Source organism: Oncorhynchus masou, chromosome 30 (assembly GCF_036934945.1).
Source record: "Oncorhynchus masou masou isolate Uvic2021 chromosome 30, UVic_Omas_1.1, whole genome shotgun sequence".
Classification (NCBI taxonomy): domain Eukaryota; kingdom Metazoa; phylum Chordata; class Actinopteri; order Salmoniformes; family Salmonidae; genus Oncorhynchus; species Oncorhynchus masou.
The window spans coordinates 12,170,410-12,193,682 of NC_088241.1; the positions used below are offsets into that span (position 1 = coordinate 12,170,410).

General features: G+C 41.7%; 1 protein-coding gene across 1 annotated transcript in view; it reads left to right on the top strand.

Moving 5' to 3' along the window:
• Nucleotides 1–6,866: 6,866 nt before the first annotated feature.
• LOC135522062 (t-SNARE domain-containing protein 1-like) overlaps nt 6,867–23,273 on the top strand; it is a 123,533-nt gene continuing 107,126 nt past the window's right edge. Inside the window, exon 1 of the mRNA XM_064947978.1 lies at nt 6,867–6,951. The gene's annotated coding sequence lies outside the window, so the exon portion shown is untranslated. The remainder of the gene's footprint in view (nt 6,952–23,273) is intronic.

Consider the following 23,273-nt stretch of genomic DNA (forward strand, 5'->3'; position numbering starts at 1 on the left):
ACACAAGAAACACCTTCCTAATATTGAGTTGCACCCCCCCACCCCCCCCCCCCCCTCCACACACACACACACTTTTGCCTTCAGAACAGTCTCAATTCGTTGGGGCATGGACTCCAAAAGCCTTCCACAGGAAGGCTGGCCCATGTTGACTCCAATGCTTCCCACAGTTGTGTCAAGTTGGCTGGATGTCCTTTGGGTGGTGGACCATTCTTGCTTGATAAACACGGGAGACTATTGAGAGTGAAAAACCCGCAGCGTTGCAGTTCTTGACACACACTGGTGCTCCTGGCACTACCATACTCTGTTCAAAGACACTTAAATATTGTGTCTTGCCCATTCACCTCTGAATGGCACACAAAAACAATCCATGTACCAATTGGGAAATGATGTAAATATATCACTGGCCACTTTAAACAATGCTACCTTATATAATGTTACGTACCCTGCATTATTCATCTCATATGCATACGTATATACTGTACTCTATATCATCTACTGCATCCTTATGTAATACATGTATCACTAGCCACTTGCTAACTATGCCACTTTGTTTACATACTCATCTCATATGTATATACTGTACTCGATACCATCTACTGTATCTTGCCTATGCTGCTCTGTACCATCACTCATTCATATATCCGTATGTACATATTCTTTATCCCCTTACACTGTGTATAAGACAGTAGTTTAGGAATTGTTAGTTAGATTACTTGTTGGTTATTACTGCATTGTCAGAACTAGAAGCACAACCATTTTGCTACACTCGCATTAACATCTGCTAACCATGTGTATGTGACAAATAAAATTTGATTTGATTTGGAATTGTCTCAAGGCTCAAAAATCCTTTGTTAACCTGCCTCCTCCCCTTCATCTACACTGATTGAAGTAGATTTAACAAATTATATCAATAAGGGATTATAGCTTTCACCTGTATTCACCTGGTCAGTCTATACACAGTGTATATACAGTATAGGACTCCAGATTTCACACACACACACTCAAACCGACAAGAGACAAATAAGAAGAGAAGTATTTCAACAATGATCTGTCATTGAGCTTGATATAATAGGATCAGCACTGCAGACTGTCCACTGTCCCCAATGACTCTGGTCACTGAATATTAGCTGTCTTTATACTAACTACTATCTGTCCTTGCCCCAGCAGGCGATTCTGCCCTTCATCAGCCCAAGACCCAGCCAGCTCGGACAAAGAGATGTCTGGACTGTAAACTAGCGAAGTCATCTCAGACATTCTGATTCACATTGTGATGGATGGGTCTTCTTTGCTTTACTTGCACTGATTCTGGCTTATTAAGTCATAAAGGGTCTGGAAATATGATTCTGATACAATTGGATAGGTGTTCTAACCCAGAAATGTCTTCTGGAATGTTACCCAGTTCCATAATGTGTCATAATGACTCTGGTCTTGGCCTGAGTCTCTGGGTCTGAGGATGGTTTCAGGTCAGGATGTACACAGCTCTAGACTGAGGATATGGTGTAGTCAGTGAACATGGTCAATATTCATTCCACACAGGCATCATCATCATCATCAGAAAAATCATTAAAGGTCTGGCACATGCTTGACCCTCAAAACAAGGAAAATTACAATAATCAATAAGTACATTTTACTGAACACTTGTCTGTTTTGTTATTCGGGATTGACATGACAGGTGTCCTTAATAATGTTTTGTATGCTCGGTGTATAATTACATCATTTGATATTAACTGAGTCTTTGCTATCTTGAACATGAATTGGACTCCTAGCTAACTAGCTAACTAGTAGTGCATAAGTAAATTTGAAATGCTTCATGTTCAACATGTCTGAGATCTTATTCTTATTCCAGAATACAATGAGATGACACCATTACAAATAGTTTACCATGTAATTATCTAATTGTCTTATGTGGTTGAAATACCATAGCTCTATAGTAATGTTTATTTCTTGAACAAATATGTATATATCGTTGTTGTTATTACACTTTTTTTTCAATTGGTCTCAACAGATGTCTAGAACTGTTTCATTCCTGACCACATTAGTAGTGATTTACCTGAAGTGAAGAGGAGCTGGCTGCATGTTATGGACAGATTCTTCATGTTTGATGATAGCGATTAACATTGTAACCAATGTTGTCAGAGTCAGAAATACGTCCAGGGGCCAACCTCTACAGAGGGAGATTCTCCCATGCCGTGTGCCAGGTGGCAGAAATGTTGACACATACATCAAAGCAAGGCAGAACCATAAGAAAAAACATTATGCCTTGATAATAGATTCAGTGCCAATTGCAACCAGGGGTGTAATCATTACGCCAATTCTGTTGCAAAATGTTTAGTCGGTTGCAAAACGTTTTGCAACAGAAACCATTTACTCTAAATAAAAAAACGCAAATGAGAGTTTCTATTGGAATAATGAATACACCCTGGTCTAGTGAGGGGGACCACAAAAACAACATACGTGCAAGACTCATCTTCGGCTTCTTCCTGTCCAATATGCAGGATGCAGTGAAGGAGGGAGATGGTGAGATGTTGTTGAAGTTATACACTGTAGCTCTGTTGTTCTACAAGGCCTATGGTCATAGCCAATATGCCTACAGAACCAGTCTACTGACCTTGCAAGTCATTGCCACTCTTTCCCCTCGGCTGGCACACAGTCTTACCTGGAACAGGTTTTGGAAAGGGAGGGGAAAGAATAACCCTTGACTTACTCCTGCAACACCTCAACAGCTTCTTGAAGTCTTTTCTGAAGGGCCTGGGTCCTAACATGACTGAGCAAGCAGCAGACAGGTTTAGCAAGTCCATTTGTGTTCTCAAGGACTTGATGGACACCACAGATGCTGAGTTAGAGACATCAAAGTCAAGTGGCATCAACCATACTGCTCGCCAGAACGTGGACATTCTAGCCCGTGTGGAGGTTGTCATGGAGGCAGAGCTGTTCAAAACCCAACCAGGTAGATAGTTCACAGTATTCCCTGGTTTTAACAGCAACATTCTTTAAAAAATGAATTACAATGAGTTGTGGGGTGGATGAGGTCCAAATTGAAGGAGTGGAGAAAAGTTCCAGTTTGATTTCAACCAACTTCAGTGCCAGGCTAGCTGGGGATGTGGTTGGCTCAGTCTAACCATCAAGCCCTGTCTGAGAGGGAGACAGTGATTGGGAGTTAAGATGCAGGAGTCAGCTAAATCAACTAATGTTGTCGCTGTAAATATCTGCATTTATTAGTACAACTTGATCTGCTTTTATCCGTATAACTTTCCACGTATCATTGTTCTGTTGTCTACATCTACATTTAATTTATTCTTCTTGATGAATTGTTAACAGTTGTTAACAGTTGAAATTGAACAAACCACTAACAGTTTTGAGCAGCAGTTGTAACAGTTTTGCACAGCAGTTATAACAGTTTTGAGCAGCAGTTATAACAGTTTTGAGCAGCAGTTATAACAGTTTTGAGCAGCAGTTATAACAGTTTTGAGCAGCAGTTATAACAGTTTTGCACAGCAGTTATAACAGTTTTGAGCAGCAGTTATAACAGTTTTAATCAGTTGCGTTTGGAATTACATACAGATAGTAACACAGTCTCATTTCTGAGCAGTCAATCAACTAACTAACTACTACAGAACAAAAAGTCTGCTGCTAAAATGTTACACCCCCCCCCCCCTCCAAAACAACTAATGTTACAACTAACTAACTAATGTTACTGATGGAGGCAACTGTGTTCTTGTTACTGCATTTCTCTTGTTTCATTACAACTCTCCCTCCCTCCCTCTCTCTGGCCAGCAGTCTTATACTCAGAGGAGACACACATGGCCCAAAACCTGCCACAGAACTATGGACGATGCCACACATGTCAGTCTGAAATGGAAACCACAGATGGTACTGTGTACCAGTTATAGAGATTCTATATTTCTGCTTAAGTCTGTGGTACAAACAATCAGACAAAACACAGACAACAGTAAGATGATTGTGCTTTACAGAAGACTGTACTTCAAGATACAATATCATACACAATGAAAGAGATAATAGTGCTGGATTTAGGTAAACAGTAACAGTTTAGCAGATATCGTAATATTAGATTGTACACTTGACATGAATGACTGAAAGAGATAACATGCATGACTGAGAGATGACATGCATGACTGAGAGAGATTACATGAATGACTGAGAGAGATGACTTGCCTGACTGAGAGATGACATGCATGACTGAAAGAGATGACATGCCTGACTGAGAGATGACATGCCTGACTGAGAGATGACTTGCATGACTGAGAGATGACTTGCATGACTGAAAGAGATGACTTGCATGACTGAAAGAGATGACATGCCTGACTGAGAGATGACTTGCATGACTGAAAGAGATGACATGCATGACTGACTGAGAGATGACTTGCATGACTGAAAGAGATGACATGCCTGACTGAGAGATGACTTGCATGACTGAAAGAGATGACTTGCATGACTGAAAGAGATGACATGCATGACTGAAAGAGATGACATGCCTGACTGAGAGATGATGACTGAAAGAGATGACATGACTGAAAGAGATGACTGAAAGAGATGACATGCCTGACTGAGAGATGACTTGCATGACTGAAGATGACTTGACTGAAAGAGATGACTTGCATGACTGAAAGAGATGACATGCCTGACTGAGAGATGACTTGCATGACTGAAAGAGATGACTTGCATGACTGAAAGAGATGACATGTATGACTGAAAGAGATGACATGCATGACTGAAAGAGATGACTTGCATGACTGAAAGAGATGACATGCATGACTGAAAGAGATGACATGCATGACTGAAAGAGATGACATGCATGACTGAAAGAGATGACATGCCTGACTGAGAGATGACATGCATGACTGAAAGAGATGACATGTATGACTGAGAGATGACTTGCATGACTGAAAGAGATGACATGCATGACTGAGAGATGACTTGCATGACTGAGAGAGATGACATGCATGACTGAGAGATGACTTGCATGACTGAAAGAGATGACATGCATGACTGAGAGATGACTTGCATGACTGAAAGAGATGACATGAATGAATGAGAGATGACTTGCATGTCTGAGAGATGACTTGCATGACTGAAAGAGATGACATGCATGACAGAGAGATGACATGCATGACATGACATGACTGAAAGAGATGACTGAAAGACTTGCATGACTGAAAGAGATGACATGACTGAGAGATGACTTGCATGACTGAAAGAGATGACTTGCATGCATGACTGAGAGATGACATGCATGACTGAAAGAGATGACTTGCATGACTGAAAGAGATGACATGCATGACTGAAAGAGATGACATGCATGACTGAAAGAGATGACTTGCATGACTGAAAGAGATGACATGCATGACTGAAAGAGATGACATGCATGACTGACTTGCATGACTGAGATGACATTGCATGACAGTGAGATGACATGACTGAAAGAGATGACATGAAAGAGATGACGTGTATGACTGAAAGAGATGACTTGCATGACAGTGAGATGACATGCATGACTGAAAGAGATGACGTGTATGACTGAAAGAGATGACATGCATGACAGAGAGATGACATGTATGACTGAAAGAGATGACATGCATGACAGAGAGATGACATGCATGACTGAGAGATGACTTGCATGACTGAAAGAGAAAAGAACCAGAGAATGTAGAACACATCTAAAAGCTTCTGAAATTCTGACCGTCCAAGAGAACAGACTTAGGCAGTAGTCCCATCCCTCCGTCCCTCTGTGGCTGTGGCTGCCATAAACACCCAGTGTGAGGGCGTGAAGGTCGACAGAGAGAGAGAGTGAGAGAGAGAGAGACAGAGAGAGAGAGAGAGAGAGAGAGAGAGAGAAAGAGACAGAGAGAGAGAGGTAGGCAGGAAGGAGTGATATTTTGCCAATGTTAGTTAGCGCATTCTTCCCCTGGAGAGCCCAGTTTGTCACCTAGGCTTTTACAGTAACATCTCACCATAGCAGTTGTTGCACAGAGCTCATCTACTAGCTAATATACTAGTCCAATGTGAAGACCATAGAAACAAAAATACTAGAACGGGCGTTCCCATTCAATTCAATGTGCCATGATGGGTGGACTAGGGTCCAACAAGTAATCCTATTGCTATGGAGGAGACTGTGCTACCTCTCCATGAGGACTGATGTCACCTCTGGTCCCAGGAGATCCTGGTTTACCCTGTTTCACCCAGGTTAATGTAATATTAATCTCTCCTTCACACTACCTTACCTCTCTGCCATTCACTGGCTGTGACTGGCCCACTATACACTCACCTCACTGAGGTCAGATACAGCTCCAGTTTACAGATTCCTCTCTCTCTCTCTCTCTCTCTCTCTCTCTCTCTCTCTCTCTCTCTCTCTCTCTCTCTCTCTCGTGCACTTTCTCTCTGTGAATCTCTCTCTTTCTGTATCCCTCTCTTTCTGTATCTCTGTTTCGCTCTCTCTTTCTCTCTGCAGACTCTCCTTGCTCTAACAGCATTAAGTGGAACACAACACCATTGAACTCACAGGATATATTCCAAATATGAAACAATTCACTGGGAAGAATAGAAGAACACAACATAACCACGTGTTTCCAGTAATAGATTTAAAAAATGTAGTCCATTTCTATTTCCACATGCAAAATGTATATTACACAAATGACAGACATAGATTACCCATATCAAGAAGCATTAAGAACAATGAATTCACTTTGTTTCATTTGAAAAGTTTTCATTTCTATCTCTGCAATTGCTATTGTTCCTTGATTTCCGCAGTCAATTTGCCCCTCTGTACTGCATATCCCAGAGTGCATTTCCCCTGCCTACGCTGTCATATGACAGTGCTGCAGGAGCAGGCGGAAGGTCATGTGATGTTTAAGCCGTAGCTGTCTGGAAGCTGCTGCTAAATTGGAGCTGAATCTCAGAGCACACCACTAACTCTCCCTCTCTTTCCAGAGGAAGGTAATGTGTGGGAAACCCATCCCTCTTTTCATGCTGTTTTCTCTCGTTATCTGAATAATGCGGCAGTCAGAGACAAAGGGAGTGGAAGGAGAGAGAGAGGGGAATGAGGAGGAGGCAGGGACGAGGGGGAAGGGAGGAAGCCATTAAGGATGCTTTTCCGTTGCTGCATCCAGGAAGCAGAACCAGGAAGGACTGAGATTTATTGTAGTTTGTTAGTATGCTACGTATCTAGCGTGTGAGTGTGTGTGTGTGTGTGTGTGTGTGTGTGTGTGTGTGTGTGTGTGTGTGTGTGTGTGTGTGTGTGTGTGTGTGTGTGTGTGTGTGTGTGTGTGTGTGTGTGTGTGTGTGTGTGTGTGTGTGTGTGTGTGTGTGTGTGTGTCTGTCAATATAACATCTGATGCTGGTTGCATAGATGGAGGGCGGGAGATGGCGTGATACATATAGGAATAGCCAAATAGATAGATTGTTGGATGTACAGTATGTGCTGTTTATCACTATCTCTGTCTGTTGTTAAACCACCTTCAGCTCTCTGAATGAGAACACTCAGCCTGCAGGCTGTCGGCTTCCGCTACAGGCAGGCAGCCAATCTGCAATGCTTGATTCTCTCTGTTTATCCGTCTCTCAGCCAATTAATTTGCTCATAGTTTCCGACTGCCCAATCAGCTCCTTCCCCTGCGACTGATGTGCTTTGAGTTGTCATAGACGTGGCAAGTCATACGTGGATGAGGGTAACAGGTTTTGTTACTTTTTTATCACATTTTTACACATAATAATACTTTATATTTACTCTGCCACATTACTACACATAATAATACTTTATATTTACTCTGCCACATTACTACACATAATAATACTTTATATTTACTCTGCCACATTACTACACATAATAATACTTTATATTTACTCTGCCACATTACTACACATGATAATACTTTATATTTACTCTGCCACATTACTACACATGATAATACTTTATATTTACTCTGCCACATTACTACACATAATAATACTTTATATTTACTCTGCCACATTACTACACATAATAATACTTTATATTTACTCTGCCACATTACTACACATGATAATACTTTATATTTACTCTGCCACATTACTACACATAATAATACTTTATATTTACTCTGCCACATTACTACACATAATAATACTTTATATTGACTCTGCCACATTACTACACATAATAATACTTTATATTTACTCTGCCACATTACTACACATGATAATACTTTATATTTACTCTGCCACATTACTACACATAATAATACTTTATATTTACTCTGCCACATTACTACACATAATAATACTTTATATTTACTCTGCCACATTACTACACATAATAATACTTTATATTTACTCTGCCACATTACTACACATAATAATACTCTATACAGTGCATTCGAAATGTTCAAAAATGTATTATGTTTTTCCCCCTCATCAATCTACACATAATACCCCATAACGATAAAGCAAAAACAGGTTTTTATACATTTTTGCAAATGTATTTAAAATAAAAGTATTACAGATATAACATTTTGTAATGTTACTTATGTTGAATACAGCATAAGTATTCAACCTTCAGTATTCTTGGGTAAGACACTACAAGCTTACTTGTATTTGGGGAATTTCTCCCATTCTTCTCTGCAGATTATCTCAAGCTCTGTCAGGTTGGATGGGGAATGCTACTGCACAGCTAATTCCAGGTCTCTCCAGGTATGTTCAAATGGGTTCAAGTCTGGGCTCTGGCTTGGCTACTCATTGACATTCAGAGACTTGTCCCGAAGCCACTCCTGCGTTCTCTTGGCTGTGTACTTAGGCTCATTATCTTGTTGGAAGGTGAACCTTCGCCCCCCAGTCGGAGGTCCTGAGCGCTCTGGAGCAGGTTTTCATCAAGCATCTCTCTGTACTTTGCTCCGTTCATCTTTGCCTCGATCCTGACTAGTCTCCCAGTCCCTGCCCCTGAAAAACATCCCCACAGCATGATGCTGCCACCACCATGCTTCACCGTAGGGATGGTTCCAGGTTTCCTCCAGACGTGACTCTTGGCATTCAGGCCAAAGAGTTCAATCTTTGTTTCATTAGACCAGAGAATCTTGTTTCTCATGATCTGAGAGTCTTTAGGTGCTTTTTGGCAAACTCCAAGTGGGCTATGTTGTGCATTTTAATGAGGAGTAGCTTCCATCTGGCCACCTTACCATAAAGGCCTGATTGGTGGTTCTGCAGAGATGGTTGTCCTTCTGGAAGGTTCTCCCTTCTCCACAGAGGAACTCTGGAGCTCTGTCAAAGTGACCATAGGGTTCTTGGTCACATCCCTTATCAAGGCCCTTCTCCCTCCATTGCTAAGTTTGCCAATTTAGGTGAAGTCTCCTCCTTCCCTCGAAACATTACATCTTCATTGCTAGGCAGGAAGTTAAGTGATGTAGGTAATAAACTGTTCCTTCTCCCTTACTCTGACCTGACCTGACCTTGGGCCCCATTCCTCACGAATCCACAGCTCTTAATCTACCATATTACTACACATAACAATACTCTATATTTACTCTACAATTACTTATTGAAAACCAAATAGAACAATATGTATTTTTTGATCACTTTGAACTTTGAAGTTTGAACCATTCTCTCTCTCTGGATGAATGAAGTGCCCAAAGTAAACTGCCTGCTACTCAGGCCCAGAGGCTAGGATATGCATATAATTGGTAGTATTGGATAGAAACATTTCTAACGTTTCCACAACTGTTAAAATAATGTATGTGAGTATAACAGAACTGATATGGCAAGCAAAAAACCAGAGGACAATCCATCCAGAGAACTTTTTTTTCCAGCTCACCACTGATTACAATGGCTGGCAATGGGAATATAAAAGGAATACCTCCCAGATTGCAGTTCCTATGGCTTCCATTAGATGTCAACAGTCTTTAGAAAGAGTTTCAGGTTTGTTTTTTGAAAATTGAGCTAGAATTTGTTGTTTTTGTAAGTTGCTCCCATTTTGGCTGTAGTGTTTGTAACGCATTCCAGTGAGGGCACGCACTTCGTTATTTATATCAGGTAAAGATCTAAATGTTATCGTTTATTTACATAATAGGGTACCTGAGGACTGATTGGAAATGCTGTTTGACTAGTTTGGAAGAAATGTATTGGTAACTTATGGGATTCATTTGTATGCGTTTTGAACGAAGGAAACCGGTGGATTACTGAGTCAAGCGTGCCAACAAAACTGACTTTTTTGGGGATATAAAGAAGGACTTTATAAAACAAAAGGACAATTTGTTATGTAGCTGGGACCCTTGGGATTCCAACCAGATGAAGATCTTCAAAGGTAAGTGATTTATTATATTGTTATTTCTGACTTTCGTGACGCCTCTGCTTGGTTGGAAAATGTATGTAAAGCTTTTGTATGCGAGGCGCAGTCCTCAGATAATCACATGGTGTGCTTTCGCCGTAAAGCCTTTCTGAAATCTGACAAAGTGGCTGGATTAACAAGAAGTTAATATTTTAAATGCTGTATGACACTTGTGTTTTCATGAATGGTTAATATTATGATTTTTGTCATTTGAATTACAACACCGGATGTTGTCGATGCCAGGCGCTAGCGGCACGCCTATCCCAAAGAGGTTTTCATTTAAATTCAGCAAGAAAAGAAACGTCCTCTCACTGTCAACTGAGTTTATTTTCAGCAAACTTACCATGTGTAAATATTTGTATGAACATAACAAGATGCAACAACTGAGACATAAACTGAACAAGTTCCACAGACATGCGACTAACAGAAATGGAATAATGTGTCCCTGAACAAAGGAGGGGTCAAAATTAAAATCAACAGTCAGTATCTGGTGTGGCCACCAGCTGCATTAAGTACTGCAGTGCATCTCCTCCTCATGGAATGCACCAGATTTGACCATTATTGCTGTGAGATGTTACCCCACTCTTCCACCAAGGCACATGCAAGTTCCTGGACATTTATTGGGGGAATGGCCCTAGCCCTCACCCTCCGATCCAACAGGTCCCAGACATGCTCAATGGGATTGAGATCCGGGCTCTTTGCTGGCCATGGCAGAACACAGACATTCCTGTCTTGCAGGAAATCACGCACTGAACAAGCAGTATGGCTGGTGGCATTGTCATGCTGGAGGGTCATGTCAGGATGAGTCTGCAGGAAGGGTACCACATGAGGGAGGAGGATGTCTTCCCTGTAACGCACAGCATTGAGATTGCCTGAATGACGACAAGCTCAGTCCGATGATGCTGTGACACACCGCCCCAGACCATGACAGACCCTCCAACTCCAAATTGATCCCGCTCCAGAGTACAGGCCTCGGTGTAACTCTCATTCCTTTGACGATAAATGCGAATCTGACCATCACCCCTAGTGAGACAAAATCGCGACTCGTCAGTGAAGAGCAGTTTTTTCCAGTCCTGTCTGGTCCAGTGGCGGTGGGTTTGTGCCCATAGGCAACGTTGTTGCCAGTGATGTCTGGTGAGGACCTGCCTTACAACAGGCCTACAAGCCCTCAGTCCAGTCTCTCAGCCTATTGCAGACAGTCTGAGCACTGATGGAGAGATTGTGCGTTCCTGGTGTAACTCGGGCAGTTGTTGTTGCCATTCTGTACCTGTCCCGCAGGTGTGATCACATTTACACAGATGAGTAGGGACCCTGGGCATCTTTCTTTTGGTGTTTTTCAAAGTCAGTAGAAAGGCCTCTTTAGTGTCCTAAGTTTTCATAACTGTGACCTTAATTGCCTACCATCTGTAACCTGTTAGTGTCTTAACGACCTTTCCACAGATGCTTGTTCATTAATTGTTTATGGTTCATTGAACAAGCACGGGACACAATGTTTAAACACTTTACAATGAAGATCTGTGAAGTTATTTGGATTTTTACGAATTATCTTTGAAAATCAGGGGCCTGAAAAAAGGATGTTTCTTTTTTTGCTGAGTTTATAATCCCTATTGAGCACTCTGTAGTAATGGCTATTTACTTTTCTCAGAACTAAGCTAAATTATTTCAGCACACCAATGCATTTATCTCCATGTGATCTAAGTATATGTCTATGTGCTCTTTGTTTTCATGTGTTGTTATTAAGGGAATGAAAAAGTCAGATTCAACAGCAACGGTGGATGTCACCCATCATTATTGTGCAGACTGCAGGGTTGGAGTACAGCTGCAGGGGGTGTAGGAGCTGTCTGTGGTCCTGATATGGTTAGATTGACTGGCGGTAACTTTGAAAGGTGCTTTCCATGGTTAGAGTCACTGTGCAGACTGTCAGTGGTCCTGGTGTAGTTAGAATGACTGTATAGACCCTGTCTGTGGTCCTGATGTCTCAATAGGTTGACTGGTGGTAACCTGTATAAATGCTGTCCATGGTCCTGGTGAGGTTAAATCACTGTACAGATGCTGCCCGTGGGCCTGATGTGGTCCTTTCTCTGGTGATGCTGAATGGAAAGTGACAGTGTGCATGTTAGTTAGATGACACATTGGCGCACCTTGTGCTCTGAACAACAATTGCCCCTTAAAAAACTACTTCTCATTTAGAAAATAGCCTGGCATCGACATGAGTCATAGACATTTATTCAACTGTCAAAATTGGCTACAAAGTGTAGATAGGATAATTTTGGTCAAAAAGTCAGTCTTGTCCAAAATAGAGTTTTGTGAGACTTGAGGTTGTGAACGGAATCACAATGTAAATAAAGGTTGGGTTTGTTTCAATCCTGCCCAAATGCCCACAACTGGCAGCACACAAGTAATCATCAATTCAGGATTCATCTGCAGGCGACCCAGTCGTAATCCCTGTGGTAAATGTGGGTTGACTTTGGATACCCCTATGGGGACCATCAGTTAGGGACCATCAGACAATTACAGAATGTATATGGGACAATATGTTAAATTCCAAAATCTCCAAATTTCAATTATTTAAAAACCTAAAACCAATTAAAGTATATAAATTCACATACAACATGAAAATATTGTCTCATTTACATTGTGTAATTCTTTGACAGTCCCTTACTATCCCCAAAGATAGGCTATCCAAAGTCAAACCAACTTGATTGCACGCCAGCCAGCTGAAGCTAATTGGCTAAATAATTTGGCTAACGCTTCCCAACTGGAACACATGAGACACCCACATCAAACCACACCTTTGAATTCAGTCATGGCCGCTAGCATTTCCTAATCAATCAAATCTAAAACGAGGCCAAATCAGGACCTTTAAATCTGACTCACCTCAAATCAAATGGAATCAGGACATAACCATCCATTGTTTGATGAATGTGAATCTGTTTGTGATGCTGTTGCCAACTAATAATCATATCTCAAAGATCAGAGGAGGGAGGAACTCTTGATGATGAACTCTTGAGGTTGTCATTCAGTTATTAAAATGCCTGTACTATCAAATGATTCCTAGGTCAACTACTCTCATTAATTTTCCAGCATTATCATCAAGCACTGTCTGATGGCATCAATTGCTATTCCAAGGTCATTTTCTCCATTACACTGTCAACTTGGTTAGATTGCCCAGGCAGGAAAGTCATCACAATGGTAGGGGAATTAAGGGAGCAAGTTTCAATATATATAAAACAGGCATGTCATTAAAAACTATTTTTCTGCCAATCGAAAGATTATGTTGAGCCTGAGCTGGGGTGAGATGGTCAGATGGGATGGTAATTGCTATGATTGCATACTGTAAGTAAGTGACTGAATCCTGGGGGGTAATTGAGGCCCCATTGTGAAGGAAGGAGACAAATGAAGGAGTAGGCCATGGCTGTGGATTTACTAATTTGTGGATTTACTAATTTGTGGATCAAGACAGACAAGGGTTTGTGGCCATCTCCAATTCCCAATAACAAGGCCAGTGGTCTGTAATGTGTGAGTAATGGCTGGACGGAGGGATAGATATTATTTAAAAGAATCCGTTCTCATGTGATTCCCGATGCACTCCGATACAAGAGAAGGGTTGAATGGACAATTAAACGTCTGCTGGTATGCCAATGTTCTCTCAGAGGACACAGAGACTGGGTCAGGCAAATCAAATGCCCAGTGTATGTGTCAAATGGGAGACAGACTATAACAAACCTCCAAAAAGCACCAATTTTGGTGTTCCAGCTTGGCTGCTTTCTACAATTGTTCTGTCTTTTTAAAGAACCTGAGAATAAACTCTCATGGTGAAAACCAAGTAGTTATTTTGATATGGCAACCTATCACGGGGAACACTTTAGGGCTTGGGCCACTTTTCATTTTATTATAACAAACATTCTAAACTTCATTGGTCTAGTTTTTGAGCCGTTTGGATTCTGCAGATAATAACAACACTAAGACTTATCAACTGTAAATACATACACATAGTAAATGTACACCACATGTTATTTTATTGTCTATTCTAATGAAAACATCCCGTTACTTGATGTCGAAGGTTTTATGGTATTCTGCCCCTCTTCTGGCTACATACTTTGTCAATTGGAGGACCTTATTGATCATATCAGATTAGTTAAGTAATTGATTGTTACTGGTTATTAACCTCTCAGAACTCTGGGCCCGGCTAGCGCAGACGGAGGACAGACCCTAATTATTCACCAATGGCAGACAGACGCTAATGAAATTAGTTCCTGGTTCTGCTTCACAACTCTGTTCGTTCCAGGAAGTATTGGCAAGGGCAATGAGATGCCAGAGTTTACTATGCTGGAGAAGGAAAGAAAACATCCAGAAAAAAATGAGCAGGAGAAATTGACGATCTATTAACAAAGTATGTATTTGTGTGTATTTTTAATTTGACCTTTATTTAACCAGGAAAGTGAGTTAATTAAGAACATATTCTTATTTTCAATGACAGCCTGGGAACAATGGGTTAACTACCTGTTCAGGGGCAGAACGACAGATTTGTACCTTGTCAGCTCAGGGGTTTGAACTCGCAACCTTCCGGTTACTAGTCCAATGCTCTAACCACTAGGCTACCCTGCCCACTAGGCTACATAGTTGTAGACCTATGTGTGTACATGGGTCAGAAAATTAGACACACAATTAGTGTGATTAAAATATGTTAAAAAAACAAAAAACAAAACAGTTATGTTCCATCCCACACTACATATCACAACACAGATATTGATTTAAATTAAAACAACCATCTTTTATGTTAGTCGAAATGTAAAGTTTTTTTGTTTAGAGCATAATAATTCTCCATTTGTGGAAGCAACACATTGCAAATGTTTTGATGCCTGCTACCTTTGGGTATTTGTCATGATTATCATGACTCATAAACACACTGCAGATGGATAGTTACCACCATCTGCTATGAAGCGTCAGAGTCAAGATTCCAGAAAACTGTCACCCTGACCCAATGTATGCAATCACGTCCCTCGCCAGCTTGAGAATTCTGATACATTATGTCACACTTACAGTATGGCACTATACACAGCTTGAGCCTCAGTTTGAAAGTCCACAAGTGCGTGTGCCCAGATGACTGAGGTGTTTTCTGTGTTGATGAATGTCATTGCTGCAGGGTTGTGATTATCTTGTCAGAACCAATAAGTCCCAGCCATGTCTATTGGGCTTTGTTTACACAGGTAGCCCAATTCTGATCTTGTTTTCACTAATTAGTATTTTAACCAATCCGATCAGCTCTGAAAACGATATGATGTGAAAATATCTGATTTGATTGGTCAAAAGACCAGTTAGTGGGAAAAAGATCAGATTTGGGCTGCCTGTGTAAACACAACCTTATAGTTGCCATTTTTGTTGTATTTTTCTGAAATGTCCTTTTATCTTTTGATGGTTGGCTATAGTCCTAATGATTCTGCTTCATGTACTGTGATACATCTTCTCACATATTATTCATTGTTCAATAGTATTTCAAATGTCTTTGCCAAAGACATTAAGCATGTGCAGCCATGTGCGTGCATGTTTGTTCCCCTCTTCTCTTTCTGGGGGTTGTGTAGCCATGGTGATGCTGTGAGGGATCCAGGAAACAGATAGCCGCAGGGTGAAGCATATGTGGCAGGCAGAGAGAGAGGCACCAGAAGGCCACAGTGTGGATGTCCAGTTGGCCATCTGCTCCCCTCCCCAGCAAGGGTCAGGAAGCCCCACAACCACAGAGGACGAGGCTGCCTCTCCTCATGCCAAGCCCAGAACAGCCACCCTCCCCTGGGAAGAAGACTCCCACAGGTCTCCCAGACACAGAGCCAGGGATGAGCCATGTAGGCTGGCAGCACTGGCAGTGGGACTCAGTCAGGCAGGCCTCCCATAGACAGCCATTGATGCATGACAATGATGGCATCCCTTCATGCAGGGTGTTTGTTTCTCTGCAGTAGGGTAGGAGGGTAAGGAAGGGGGAGCCACAGTCGTGTTTAGTTCATCTGCCAAATACCATTACTCTTCCTCATGGCAGGCCAAGTCCACAAGCTGCTCCACCACGGACAAATCTGGGACCACGAAACGACACGACTGGCTTTATCCAGAGGACGTTTTAGGACACATATTAGTATTCAGGTGCTAATGTTTTATCAGAGACATGAGAATTAAACTGTATGAAAAGCAATTCCTAGAAAATGATTTTAGAGCAGATCTGAATATTTTCTTTCTTTGTTTTTTGGCAAGGGAATTATTTGGACTTTCGGTCAGTTTGCAGTAGGCTGATCTCACTTTGTCTGTCTGTCTGTCTGTCCGTCTCTCTCTCTCTTTCACTCTCTCTCTCTCTCTCACACACACACACACACACACACACACACACACACACACACACACACACACACACACACACACACACACACACACACACACACACACACACACACACACACACACACACACACACACACACACACACACACACACACACACACAGTGGGTGCAGCTGGTCTAATGAAATATGCCAGCACACCCTTCCATTTGTCACTGAGCCGTGCGCTTGTGTGAGCACTCGGGGCATCGGTGTGTGTGTATATGTGTCTGTGTGTTGTGTGTGTGTGTAGCGTGGTGGCCAGCTTGGGGGTCAGAGTCTTGGTCTGCCTCTCTGTTGACTTGGACGTCTGCTCGCCTCCTTTCCATCGCCCGGGAGATTAGGTTTCACCAGCTGGATGTGTACTGTTAGCCCCAGAACACACTCCTCAGTTTGTTAGACAAAAACTTGCCTCCCAGAAATGAAATAATTGTGGTTTAGATGCTTTAACTTTTATTCTTAATCTTTTTAAATCTGTTCTAAAATGTCATCATGTGACTGACATATCGGTGTTGAATTCTGGGGGTTTCTGTATGACAGGGACACTGTGATACCATGATGTGTAAAGTGGGAAGGTTGTGCTTTCCCCTTCTTTTCTTTTTTCCTGAATACTTAGTTGAAAAAGAGGTCAGATAAAGTATTTTCTCTGTAGTCCTTTATGAGCGCAGATTAACGAGAGGGGGTTTGTAGAATAATGAACCATTTCCCTTCAGGACCATCACATTCTCACCACTCCACATTCATAAGCATGTGAGAGAGCCTGTCACACACACACACACACACACACACACACACACACACACACACACACACACACACACACACACACACACACACACACACACACACACACACACACACACACACACACACACACACACACACACACACACAGAGAGACTATTTGTCTTCTCAACATCCTCATTGACAATCCAATCAAACAAGTGCAGAGAGGACCAAGTCCTCTCAAACAAATGAAAGTGTCATGGTCCTTCACCCCCTCTGTTCTCTATTGGCTGTGAAGTGTGAAGGTCGCCCTTCATTCATGAATTTACGTTATTTGACAACTTATTGTAAATCATAACTAGACGATGAACTGACGTCTGTGCCCAGTGGAATGTTTGTAATGGTGATCTCCTTTAGAAGTCTTCCTCAGTCATGGACGTGACTTTGTTCCATGTTGATTTTTCTTTCTCTACTGTTTTAATTGTTGCTCTCTCACCCCCCCCCCCCCCCCAAAAAAAAGTTTTCACCAGCAATGTCAATGTTGGACAATACAACAACAAATTGCAATTGATTAATCAATCAATCATTTGTCTGTGTAGTGCAATAAATCATGTGATCCTTACCTGTATACCTACTCGTATAAACAGATTGAAGATTCAAAGATTCTCTTTAAAGTGCTCTCCTAATCATTGCATGCTATTTGCCCACCCTATCACAACATAACTACACTATAATGTATGCGTGAGTAGAAGATTCCCTAACAAATTATTTTAGCAGGAAATAAAACCACTCTCAAATTAGCACTTTGTTGAATACATTTAGGGAACAAAGGCTGAAAAACAGCAATTGTTTTATTTAGGAAGACAGACACTGTAGTTAAAAGTAAGTAGCTTTGCAGTGCTGCGTAAATCATTGGTACGGCCTCTCACACTCTCTTGTTGTAATCTCTCAGCTTTCCTTTTCAGTGGTAAATGAAATGATGCTTGCCATAGTGCATTGCCATAGACACCTCACCCAGCCCAACTTTACTTAAATAAAGGTGTCTTCTTCAGCGTGTTAAGGCTGCTGCCAGAACCACTGTCTCTATGATTTCCATGGTCAATTAAGCAGTTTGGCCAATTAGGGAGGGGAGAGAGCTGTTGTGTGACTGGGGACGGATAACCCTTTTCTCCCCTGTGGGTGCCTGGCGCGATCCGCCCAGCTAGCAGAGCAGACTAGACGGCCAACTCATCACCGTGGAAACTCATAACACCTCAGTGGTTATAGTAACGGGAGATTCATTTCAGACGCTTCTGTAACACAGGTGGTTTGTTGAAATCCCACTCGCAGTAAACCTTGCCTGAGAACTGATGACTTGCGTTAGCTCCAAAGACAATGTCTAGTTTTTAGCACAGTGACCTAACACATTCACGTGCCGAGCAGAAGACTCAGGTTCAAAATCCGGTTGGTTACACTTATGTGTCATGGAATATTTAAGGGGTATTGTCTGTCTCTAGTTGAAAGCTGACTAGGTTAAAGCAGCTAAAGAACCAGTTGGCTGATGTTGAGAGATAGATGGGAGAGGTTGAATGGAGCTGAAGGGACTAATAGCAAGGTGAAACATGTAGAACATGCGGGGTCTGTAAAATGTATATATGTTCAGAACTTTTGTGAAATAGCACAGTTACACATAGAAATCAAACTGGATGGACATCAGAAACAGAGGAAGGAATAAAAACAAACAAAAACTAACTATTGTAAAATAGACTGAATGTAAAATGTGTATAAGGTAAAAGCCAAGGTGTTTATTAGTTTACTCCAATTGGAGGATCGGCGGTAGGGTTTGCGGGGAATAATAATAAAGGTATATTCTTTAAAAAAGTATGTATGTCTATATAGGTATGTGTATGTATACAGTGGGGCAAAAAAGTATTTAGTCAGCCACCAATTGTGCAAGTTCTCCCACTTAAAAAGATGAGAAAGGCCTGTAATTTTCATCATAGGTACTTCAACTATGACAGACAAAATGAGAAAAAAAAATCCTGAAAATCACATTGTAGGATTTTTTATGAATTTATTTGCAAATTATGTTGGAAAATACGTATTTGGTCACCTACAAACAAGCAAGATTTCTGGCTCTCACAGACCTGTAACTCCTCTGTCCTCCACTCGTTACCTGTATTAATGGCACCTGTTTGAACTTGTTATCAGTATAAAAGACACCTGTCCACAACCTCAAACAGTCACACTCCAAACTCCACTATGGCCAAGACCAAAGAGCTGTCAAAGGACACCAGAAACAAAATTGGAGACCTGCACCAGGCCGGGAAGACTGAATCTGCAATAGGTAAGCAGCTTGGTTTGAAGAAATCAACTGTGTGAGCAAATATTAGGAAATGGAAGACATATAAGACCACTGATAATCTCCCTCGATCTGGGGCAAGATCTCACCCCGTGGGGTCAAAATGATCACAAGAACTGTGAGCAAAAATCCCAGAACCACACGGGGGGACCTAGTGAATGACCTGCAGAGAGCTGGGACCAAAGTAACAAAGCATACCATCAGTAACACACTATGCCGCCAGGGACTCAAATCCTGCAGTGCCAGACGTGTCCCCCAGCTTAAGCCAGAACATGTCCAGGCCCGTCTGAAGTTTGCTAGAGAGCATTTGGATGATCCAGAAGAAGATTGGGAGAATGTCATATGGTCAGATGAAACCAAAATATAACTTTTTGGTAAAAACTCAACTCGTCGTGTTTGGAGGACAAAGAATGCTGAGTTGCATCCAAAGAACACCATACCTACTGTGAAGCATGGGGGTGGAAACATCATGCTTTGGGGCTGTTTTTCTGCAAAGGGACCAGGACGACTGATCCGTGTAAAGGAAAGAATGTATGGGGCCTTGTATCGTGAGATTTTGAGTGAAAACCTCCTTCCATCAGCAAGGGCATTGAAGATGAAACGTGGCTGGGACTTTCAGCATGCAATGATCCCAAACACACCGCCCGGGCAACGAAAGAGTGGCTTCGTAAGAAACATTTCAAGGTCCTGGAGTGGCCTAGCCAGTATCCAGATCTCAACCCCATAGAAAATCTTTGGAGGGAGTTAAAAGTCCGTGTTGCCCAGCAACAGCCCCAAAACATCACTGCTCTAGAGGAGATCTGCATGGAGGAATGAGCAAAAATACCAGCAACAGTGTGTGAAAAGCTCGTGAAGACTTACAGAAAACGTTTGACCTCTGTCATTGCCAACAAAGGGTATATAACAAAGTATTGAGATAAACTTTGTTATTGACCAAATACTAATTTTCCACCATAATTTGCAAATAAATGCGTTAAAAATCCTACAATGTGATTTTCTGGATGTTTTTTTCTCATTTTGTCTGTCATAGTTGAAGTATACCTGTGATGAAAATTACAGGCCTCTCTTATCTTTTTAAGTGGGAGAACTTGCACAATTGGTGGCTGACTAAATACTTTTTTCCCCCACTGTATATGTGTATATGTATACATGCGTGTATGTATATGGGTATATATATTTACCCCAAAAATATATGGGGGATTGGAAATGATTGCATACAATTACATTGATGGAACCAATATTCTTTCCGCAATATTTAGCTGATCCACCCCTTTAAAAAAACTGTTGGAATGGAGGCACTGCGTTACATCCAGGGAGTGTTGATCCTCCTCCAGTATTGGCTGTGTGAACGGGGCTTTAGTGCACTTTGATGGATTTAACCCTTCCTCCTAACCCTCTCATCTTGAGAGACATGGCTAAGCCCATTGGTGAAGCTCTATGTTTGTTATTTGATATACACATGCTGGTAGATACAGACAGAGATCAACCTGCCTGTGAGTGTGATGCGTGTGAAGCCTATATCACTCCTCGGTCTCGGTGCTGTAGTGAGTGTGTGTGTGTGTGTCCTGGCCAGCTTGTCTGCTTGTGTTCGGCTCCCCAGGGCCAGCACTGTGACAGAGAACAAACAGAGATAACACTACCTTTGTGGGCTCCAGCTCCACACAAAGACAGCTCCCCCTCATTTAGTCCTTTATTTTATCCCCTCATCCACCGATCTGGAGATCAGAATGGGGTGATAATAGGGGGGTCGACCGCGGGGGTGAACACCTGAGAGGGAGGGAGGGAGATAGTGTCAGGTTCACTGTTTGTTTGTTGCTATTTTGTTATCATTAACCAGCTTGTTTTAGGACGGGGTGTGTGTGTGTGTGTGTTTCATTTTGCTAGACTGCATGTCAGACTTGCAAACATGTTTCCGAACATAAGCAAGCATTTAAAGTTAAATGGGTTCTCACACACAAAATGCATATCAGCCAATTAAAATGTACTTACATGTGACCAAACGCTAAATTGTCCTTGGCTAACTTCAATAGGTGGCACCGATTATATCCTGGGACAAGTCAATCAGCCAATTAAAATCGTTGAAGTAGTTGGACGCTTTCCAACATTTGTTCATGGATGGGCAGCATGCCCAACAGCATGTTCTGATCATCAAAGCAACTATCATGTGTATTTCACTGACTGGTCAAATTGCTCTCTGTGTAAAGTGCCTATTCCATGTAATTGTCGCAGATTGTGGCGAGGGTTTGAATCTCACCTCCTCTCCCCCCTTTTGAAATGAGAATTTACATGTAGTGTGCAGTGCTCGACTTGGACTTAAATAGGTACCAGTACTTATGTTGGGTGCCGGTAGGGTTTATATTTAGGTATAGGAACTGTACAATACTTTTGAGCTAATATTTTACAAGGGGTACACGGTTAAAGTGCACTATCAATTGCGAGTCAACCGCTTTAGCAGTGTGTGCCATGAGAAGCGATGAGGACAACGATAGCCTGCATATAGTTGAAGACAGAAGTTTACAAACACCTTAACCAAATATATTTAAACTCAGTTTTTCACAATTCCTGACATTTAATCCAAATAAAAATTCCCTGTCTTAGGTCAGTTAGGATCACCACTTTATTTGAATGTGAAATGTCAGGATAATAGTAGAGAGACTGATTAATTTAAGCTTTTATTTATTTTATCACATTTCCAGTGGGTCAGAAGTTACCATACACTCAATTAGTATTTGGTAGCATTGCCTTTAAATTGTTTAACTTGGGTCAAATATTTCGTGTAGCCTTCCACAAGCTTCCCACAGTAAGTTGGAAAGAGGTAATTGTTTGGGCTAAATTATAGGTGCGCTATGTACAGGTGCAGTAATCTGTGAGCTGCTATGACAGTTGGTGCTTAAAGCTAGTGAGGGAGATAAGTGTTTCCAGTTTCAGAGATTTTTGTAGTTTGTTCCAGTCATTGGCAGCAGAGAACTGGAAGGAGAGGCGGCCAGAGAGATATACAGTACCTGCTGGAGCGCGTGCTACAGGTGGGTGATGCTATGGTGACCAGCGAGCTGAGATAAGGGGGGACTTTACCTAGCAGGGTCTTGTAGATGACATGGAGCCAGTGGGTTTGGCGACGAGTATGAAGCGAGGGCCAGCCAACGAGAGCGTACAGGTCGCAATGGTGGGTAGTATATGGGGCTTTGGTAACAAAACGGATTGCACTGTGATATACTGCATCCAATTTGTTGAGTAGGGTATTGGAGGCTATTTTGTAAATTACATCGCCAAAGTCGAGGATTGGTAGGATGGTCCGTTTTACAAGGGTATGTTTGGCAGCATGAGTGAAGGATCCTTTGTTGCGAAATAGGAATCCAATTCTAGATTTAACTTTGGATTGGAGATGTTTGATGTGGGTCTGGAAGGAATGACTGAATACTTTGGCATAATCTTGTCACGTTCTCTTAGTTCCTTTTTCATGTCTTTATTTTAGTTGGTCAGGGCGTGAGTTGGGGTGGGCATTCTATGTTGTTTTTCTATGTTTTGTTCTGTTGTTATAT